General features: G+C 43.2%; 1 pseudogene; it reads right to left on the bottom strand.

Moving 5' to 3' along the window:
* Positions 1-4,026: 4,026 nt before the first annotated feature.
* On the bottom strand, positions 4,027-8,692 carry LOC110294978 (paired immunoglobulin-like type 2 receptor beta; annotated as a pseudogene).
* Positions 8,693-8,958: the final 266 nt, after the last annotated feature.

Genomic DNA, 8,958 nt, shown 5'->3' with positions numbered 1-8,958 from the left:
ACAATTTGCTAAACACATGAAACTCAAGAAGAACGAAGACCAAAGTGTGGACACTTTGCCCCTTCTTAGAATTGGGAACAAAACACCCATGGAAGGAGTTACAGAGACACAGTTTGGAGCTGAGACAAAAGGATGGACCATCTAGAGACTGCAATATCTGGGGATCCATCCCATAATCAGCCTCCAAACGCTGACACCATTGCATACACTAGCAAGATTGTGCTGATAGGACCCTGATATAGCAGTCTCTAGTGAGACTACTCCAGGGCCTAGCAAACACATAAGTGGAAGCTCACAGTCAGCTATTGGATGGATCACAGGGCCCCCAATGGAGTTGCTAGAGAAAGTAACCAAGGAGCTAAAGGGATCTGCAACGCTATAGGTGGAACAACAATATGAACTAACCAGTACCCCCCTGGAACTCACGTCTCTAGCTGCATATGTATCAGAAGATGGCCTAGTTGGCCATCAGTGGAAAGAGAGGCCCATTGGTCGTGCAAACTTTATATGCCTCAGTACAGGGAAACGCCAGGGCCAAGAAGTGGGAGTGGCGGGGGGGAGCGTGTGGGGGACTTTTGGGATAGCATTGGAAATGTAAATGAAATAAATACCTAATTAAAAAAAATTTTTTTAAAGAAGAAGAAGAAGAAGCTGACAGAACTCCAAATAGACTGGACCAGAAAAGAAATTCCTCTCGTCACATAATAATCAAAACACCAAATGCACTAAACAAAGAAAGAATTTTAAAAGCAGTAAGGGAGAAAGGTCAAGTAACATATAAAGACAGGCCTATCATAATTACACCAGACTTCTCTCCAGAGAATATGAAAACTAGACAATCCTGGGAAGATGTCATAAGAAACCACATGTGCCAGCCCAGCAAAACTCTCAAATGCCATAGATGGAGAAAACAAGATATTCCATGACAAAACCAAATTTACACAATATCTTTCCACATATCCAGCTCTACAAAGGATAATAGATGGAAAACACCAACACAAGGAGGGAAACTACACCCTCAAAAATGCAAGATAGTAATTTTGCAACAAACCTAAAAGAGGATAGTCACACAAACATAATTCCCCCTCTAACAACAAAAATAACAGGAAGTAACAATCACTTTTCCTTAATATCTCTTAACATGAACATTAATATTACCAACGTATCCTAATCAATTGAAATTCAAAAATATGAGGAGTTAGAAATTTGTTTGCTGTTATCCAGTGGTCTCTCTAAGTTGGTAATGGGAGAAATATGTACAATATTGTACAATCGTATGCACTTTCTTCTTTTGTGTACATGACAGTGTCTTGCTGCATACCACATAATGGTCATGACATCATGCTTCTCCTATCTCAGCCTCTCTATTAGTAGAATTGTTTATTTGGCCAGGCAGTGGTGGTGCATGCCTTTAATCCCAGCACTTGGGAGGCAGAGGCAGAGGCAGGTGGATTTCTGAGTTTGAGGCCAGCCTGGTCTACAAAGTGAGTTCCAGGACAGCCAAGGCTACACAGAGAAACCCTGTCTCGAAAAAAACAACAACAAAAAAAAATGTTTGATTTTTTTTTTTTACACTATACTATGGTTTTCAGAACATTTTACATATTTCAAAATTATTTATACAGCCAAAAGAAACATAGACAATTAATTTGTTAGGTGGCTTGTAAGAGAGCAACAAAGAGTGAGACTGAGTGTTTTGCTAGATATTTATAATTATTGTATCAATTTTGAAGAATAGGACCTCATAAGTTAGTCTACTTCTGAGATGAATGCTTTTCAAAATCATCACAGCCAATGAAACAGAATCTTATCCTCACCTAATATCTGTGCCACCCTCCAAGCAGAACCATTGCATATTGAAATAGTTGATGAATGACTTCATGGATACACCATCTTAATACACACACCATTTCTTAAATGAATATAACCTGTTCCCTCTGGGCTAAGAATGAAGACAATCACTCAAGTCAAATAGCTTTGACCATAGCAGGAAATCTGTATCCAAATTGTGCCTGCAATCCATTCCTTTGCACAGCAGAACTGTCAACTCTTAGCTTAGCTACTATGGAGATAAAATCCTTTGGTGATGTAAGGGACATTGAAGTACAGCCTTATTACAATTAATTCCAATGTCTAAAAATTGCTTATTTTAGATTTATACCACAGTGAGGACCAAGATTTTAAGCTCTACTAAAAACAAAACAAAACAAAACAAAAACAAACAAACAAACAAAAAAGGCTTTATCTATTTATGTTCATTTAATAACATGTCCATCATTTTAAAGATTGGTATAAAAATACATATTGTTTTGAATGTAATAATAAATAAGCAAATAAATAAATAAATTTTTAAAAAGGAAGAAAAAAACCTTGTCTTGATAGACATCCGGGGCTCCCCCGCCACCAAAACTGTTCTGTGTGACAGTGGTGCATTGGAGGGAAGGGCAAGCTCAATAGAATAAAGACCCTGCTGGGAGTTGCATCAGATCGGCTCCTGTCTGTGTTTTAGGGGATCACTAACATTTTCTTGACACAACAGTACCACCCACCCACACACTGCTTGATATTTCTTCCCTAGTGACATAACAGAGAGACCAGATGGAACCCCAAGTACATCACCCAAACTGGGGCCTGGGGAGTGTGGAAGAGATATTAGAAAGGGTGGCAGAAGGATGGTGGCAGGTAGTTGTGGGACAGTAAACTGTGCCCCCCCACACACACACACACAGACACACACACACATACACACACACAGGAAATGTTGAGAGGATTAAGAACCCCCCCCAGCAATTATCATAATTGAAAACGGTAGGTGTTTAAATTTACTCCCAACCTGATTGCTATCCTGAAACACATGATTACAATACCTCATGAAGAGGACTATAACAATCTGTCTCAAAGGGGCAACACCCAAAGCCCCTCCACATGCAAATGAGACATCCTTAAAATCTCAGAACAAGCTAATAGAAAGTATTTGTCTTTAGACCCCAACCAACCACAATATGTTTATAAGATCCTATCCACAAGGAATAAAGTGTATGAGTTATTTCACCAACGTCCCTCTGAGAGTGTCTGTCTATGAACTGTACCACCATATGGGAAGAGTATTATCTTGTGAGGCATTTGTCATTGGAAGCCTCATGATCCCTCATTTGCTAAAAGGTATAATTAACCCCGTGAGCAAACAGGGAAGAGCACAATCTGGCTCAGGACCAGAGACATACAGAATGACCAGGATTCTTAGGACAGAACATCAGAGCTCACATGGAAGAAGTGGGCGTTTTCTTTTTATCCATGCCCAAGAACATGGATATTTGACAGAACAGTCCTGCAGCCATGCATATTGTAACCCAGGAAGAAGCGTTTGAAGGGATAGGATGCTGATGGGTGTTCACCAAACACTACTTTGATGTAAACTCTCCACCCTGTTGAGAGAACCAGGCACCGGGAGGTCTTTTAGCTGGGAACAAACAGATAATGTCTCACCAGGAGCATGGGGATGACCCCAAGAGAGAAAAGACAATTGTCCAGAGTCAGTTTTATCTGTATACAATTTGGGTCCAGAGGGCTCAAACACAGGTCATTGGGCTAGGCATCAGGCTCCATTTCCCACTGAGATATCTCACTAGTACACACTATTATTTGTTATTATTATGTAATTTGAAACACTTCATTTAAAATACATTTAGGAAATATTATGAACATGATTTTATCTCCTTGAAAAATCCCTGTTGCTTTAAAAGACATGATCTTCCATTGGCCTGGGACTCACCAATTAGGATAGACTGGATGGACAACCAACCTGTGACTCTGCCTGTCTCTTGCTCAGGATTACAAATTTCTGGCACATCCATGGTTTATAATGTGGGGGCTTTGGATCACACACAGGTTGTCCTACCAATGTGCAGTGGTTCTCTGACTGAATCATCTCTCTGACTCCTTTGCATGCCTCTCATAATAAACTTCCCAACAACCCCTCAGCTGCCCCTTGGGGTGACAAGCACTCACCTGGCTGGGGTTTAGGCTTTAGTGTGCTGGCCTGTAAGAGAAGAAACTGTCAGTTGTGTCAGCCATGCTGGCTCTCCATCCTGCCTCTCAGCTGTTCTCTGTGTTCAGACAACGAGAGGGGCCCAGTGCAGAAAAGAGCTCTGCTATAGCCAGGCAGGCACAGGTCTGAGAATCAACAGGACCTGAGGCCAGTTGTCAGCTGACCTTCTGTACCACACAGCAAGTCAGAGCAATGTCTAGTAGTGTATTGATCCATGTCCTATCTCCCTTTCCTTCCTTCCCCTACTCTGACCTCTTGACACATCTCTGCCTCTCTGCTCTGTACTCACTATGTCTCCCTTTTTCCTCCCTGGGAATTATCTCTCTAGCTCTCCCTCTCAGTGCAGGCCACTGCACCCTGAAGATTCACCTCATGATTTGATTCCCAGTCAGACTTCTGCTGTCTCTCAGGCTGCCACTTGCTCTCCTCTCAGCTTTTCTTCTTACTGTACAGGAGGGATGAGCCTGGCTGAAACCCATGAAACCCACATTTAAATGTTTATCTGTAAACTTCCATTACACTCCACCATCTATGCATCTCTGTCCTTATCCCAGATTCTTCTATTTTTTGTGGCTTTTAATCTGCTCTGACCTCAGTTCACACTTGGCCCTTGTGTCATGCGTACAAGGTCTTTGGAGCACAGTGGCCCACAGCATGCTGTATAACTGCTAGTGGCCTGGAATTCCTGATGTTCCTCTCTTCCCTTCACATGTGCTGGGATTATGGTGTCCCCTGCTGTGTCCCCATTTTTGTTTCTTAAAATACTCATGCATGTTAGGAGGCAAATCATTTAGTTTTACAAAAATTCAATTGGAATTTGAAAATGAATTGCATTGTATTTTTACTTATTTTTTGTTGTAAGAAGGCAACGTATAGATACTCCCATTTTGCAGTTAAGAAATATCTAAAATTTATTATCTCCCTACTTTTTACCATTTATTTTTGGCTGGTATGAGTATGTATGTACATATTAGCATATGTGAACTCACTTGTGGATGTGAGAGGATAACCTTAACGTTACCCTGCAGGAAGTGTCCCCCTTGATTTTGAGGCAGGGCTTTCAGCTCAACCCATTAGTCAAGTTTAGCAGTAAATTGAGCACCAGAAAGCCTAATGTCTCTGCCTGTTCAAGTATCTGCCCACATGGCCAACTTTGTACATGGGTCCTGGGATTTGAACTCATGTATTCATGTTTGTGCAGCAAGCATTTTACCAACTGAGTCAGCTTGCCGACTGTTCTGTATTTTCTCTCTGCAGTGTTTTGGTTTTAGTATACAGATCTTTCTCCTTTGTTAGCAGAGTTTTTTCTACACATTATCTTTTCACTTATGAGTGCACTAGACATCATGCTCTTAATTTCCGTTTTGATCACACATACCCAACTCAGAGAGGTGTCTCTTTTCATAGGTGTCAATTCCTGTGACACGTTGTCCCAGAATGCTAGTCTGCATTCAGATCTGAATTAGCAGCCACAGCTCTTTCCAAATGAGCAGTCAGCCCCTGAGGTTCCTGCATGCCTCCTTGAGTTACAGAGGAGCAGGCTCTGTGTTCATCTGCATCTGCTCCTCTAATTTCCAGCTGGCCTGGAAGGACAGCAGGCTCCAGGGAAGCAGTGGAATGCAGGCACATTTTCCTTCTTCCCTGGACAAGCCCGATCTTCTCCAGCTCCCACAACTGAGAACACTCCCAATGGGAAGCTCTGGTGAAGCCAGTCCTGGACAACTTACCTTTTCTTCCACCCGAGGAAGATCATGAATCTGTAGAGGGCGATTATGAGCACAACTTTGGCCAGCACCATCATGACCATGGCTCCCAGGTTCATCAGCGAAAGATATTTCTGGCCCACTGTGCCCTCCAGGCTGCAGAGGTGATGATAGAGGGGATCTTCATGGTGGTACTGAGTGCTGTGGAAAGATGAAAAGTGAGCAGACCCTCTCTGGGTGAGGGAGGAATGGGTGAGTGTCTCATCTCTCCTGTATGGAATGTGGGATAGGGAACAGCTGTCAGAAGTTTACAAGGGGAAGAGAATAAATGCTTAAGTCTCTGGGAGAGCAAGCTCAAATGCATGTTCTCCAGGGGTCTTGATATATGTCTTCAGATTATCATTTGGTCACAGATAACTAAGTCATAGAAATACAGTTGTTTTGTCATAAATATATGTAACATCCAGAGATCTTTCAGTCAATAGAGTATTTGCTGCTCAGACTTTAGAACATGAGACTGAGCCCTAGTATCCATATGAAGAACCCAGATGAAATGAGCACAGCCTTTAGTCTTAACCTTAGGGGCAGAGATAGGCAGAGACTCTGTGAGTTCAATGCCAGCCTCCTTTATATATTGAGTTCCAAACTTAACAAAGCTGAGTAAGTTTGATTAAGTCTAATTCCAGTTCTGAAAAGGTGAAGACAGGTAGATCGCAAGTGCTTGCTGGTCATAAAACCTAGTCCTGACACACCAGAAAGCAGTGAGAGACCCTGACTCAAAAACTAAGATGGAGACTTGAAGGTGTTCTCTCACCTCCTCCAAGATGGGAAGAAGTGAACACATATATACATAGACACACACACACAAATTTACACTGACAAACCCACATGTACACACACACACTTAATACTTTATATTATTATTATTTAAAATTATTTAAAAAATTAGAGCATAAAGAATATTATTTTATGTATAAGATTAAAACTCAGTGCAGGGCAGAATAGAATAATTTGCTCTACAAATATCAGTATAATTAATTTCTACATCCTTTACTAACTGGAAAGTCTAGAATCGTGAAACATTTTTCCCCCTGAGCCCTGGAAACTGCTGTTTTTCATTACATCAAGTCAAAATGGCAGCTATAGACTGCACACAAAATTATCATGAGGGCATCCTCTCACAGGTTGACTTACTACAGTCAAGATCCATTGGTGGGCATGGTGGCATATGCATCAAATCTTAGTACTTGGGAACACAGAGGCAGGCAGATTTCTGTGAGTTCAAGGACAGCCTGGTCCACATAGTGGGTTCCAATACAACCAGGACTGTAGTGAGATCCTGTCTTCTAAAAAGAACAAACAAGATCCAGGGAGCAATGTCATGATCAACAGCAAAATATATAGAGTCCACCAGGTCCTATAGGGACATGTGATGGGAGGGAGCAGTAATGGCCACAGAGTAACAAGATTGGTTCTCCAGGTCTCATGTGTTTGAGATTCCAATTACTTATGCATTAGAGGAGCTGCAGGGATCAGAAGACAGGGCAGCCACATTGTGAAAATGGGGGCTTTGTTATTGAAGAGCTGGGGGTCTTATGTGGGAGAGGTGAAGGCACTGAAGGACACAGGGAGTAAGTGAATAGAGAGGAGACAAGACAGTGGATATGGAGACATGACAGACATGTCCTGGGGAGTTAGGAGGGGAAATGAGGGACTGTAAGGACAGCTGGAAGTTTACAGTTGGCCCATAGAACATCAAGAACACCCAATGGAATCTACTATATCTTTTGGCCTTAGGTTGGAACTATGTGTAGAAGCTGCATAAGGGGACCAATTGCAGCCCCACCACAGGACCAAGAGAGCCAGCTCCATTGTGCAAAAGTTCATCTACCCTGATGTCATAGGGAAGGGTAGACCTTGGCAGCATAGAGGTAAGAATTGGAACAAAAAGAGTGTGAGACAGGGGTGGAGCACATGCTGAAGCCTAGACTGGTATGTGGTTCTGTCTGAGAAGACAATGACAGACTATGGCAGAGGAGGCAGCAAATACTTGTCAAAACTGCAAGGAAAGATGCTGCTGACAGAGCTAAGGGAAAGGAATATGAAACGAAACTCAGAGTTGAGAAGCCTGAGGTGACATTTAGGGACAAGCAAGCCACAGGTTTCAAAACCTGAGCCATAGCCTGAGCTGTGCCCCAGCAACCAGCTGAAACCCAATCATGCCTTTTGTTGTTCACAGATAAACTCGGCAGAAGTATATAGCCTGGTTATTCTCCTTCAAGTTAAAGATTCTGAGGACTCCAGATGTCTGACCCTGTGTCTAGTTCAGGATGAGTTGGACCTTGAAGTGCTCATAGGTGGAAGGCAGGCTAGAGCTGTAGATGAATTCCCCATGAAAGTGTTTCTCCCCAGGCTATGTTCATCTGCAGATCCTTGGCCAACTCCAGTACAAGTAGAAGAAGGGGATCTCAATGGAGACACCTGGACTCCAGAGAGTAGAGCTGGTTAGTTGGCCCCAATGGTATTTTCCCTGTTGGATCCTGCAGAATTCTCTGGGAAGGACAGGGAGAATCTGAAGTCACTGTAGGGGCCAGTGACAGGGGACAGTTGGAAAGGACAACACAGAGCATCCTGAGTCTTCATCAATATGCAGGGGTGGGACACAGGGCAGGACTGTCCCTATGACTGGTGAGACAGGAAAGCAAGGGAAAGATTGGTCTGGGCTCCCTCTGAGGGATGAGCTCTCTTGAGGCAGAGATGCTTGGCAGGTTCCTCTAGCAGACTCCTGTCCACTTGAAACCCACTGTCCCCTCCTATGTTTAATTCTTTGCTAATGAGGTCCTCACCACTCACCAGCATGCAAACAAGTGGCTGACAGCAGAAGAAGCAGGAACCAAGCCATAGCCAGAGACCCTCCAGGAAGCAAGATCAGCAGAGCCATCAGGAATGGGGGATGCCCTGTATAGGGACATAGGGGTGCTCAGGAGTCCAGAGAGAACCAGGGAAACGTGAGACAGATCCCCAGCCTTCACATGTGGAGGGCTGAGTCAGGGCAGGTCCTCTCCATCTCCACCTCCTTGTGCCCAGCAACTTCCTTTATTATTTGGCTTCTTGTTTTCTGATGTTGCAGAAGATCTTCCTTTGTGGTCACTGACAACATAACTGGGCTCTGGGCCCAGCTCCCATTGTTGGCTGGGAGACATGGAT

Source organism: Mus caroli, unplaced genomic scaffold, assembly GCF_978045245.1.
Source record: "Mus caroli unplaced genomic scaffold, Mus_caroli_1 scaffold_4, whole genome shotgun sequence".
Lineage (NCBI taxonomy): Eukaryota > Metazoa > Chordata > Mammalia > Rodentia > Muridae > Mus > Mus caroli.
Note: the sequence above shows the minus strand (reverse complement) of the source record. Positions and strands in the feature narration are given on the sequence as shown.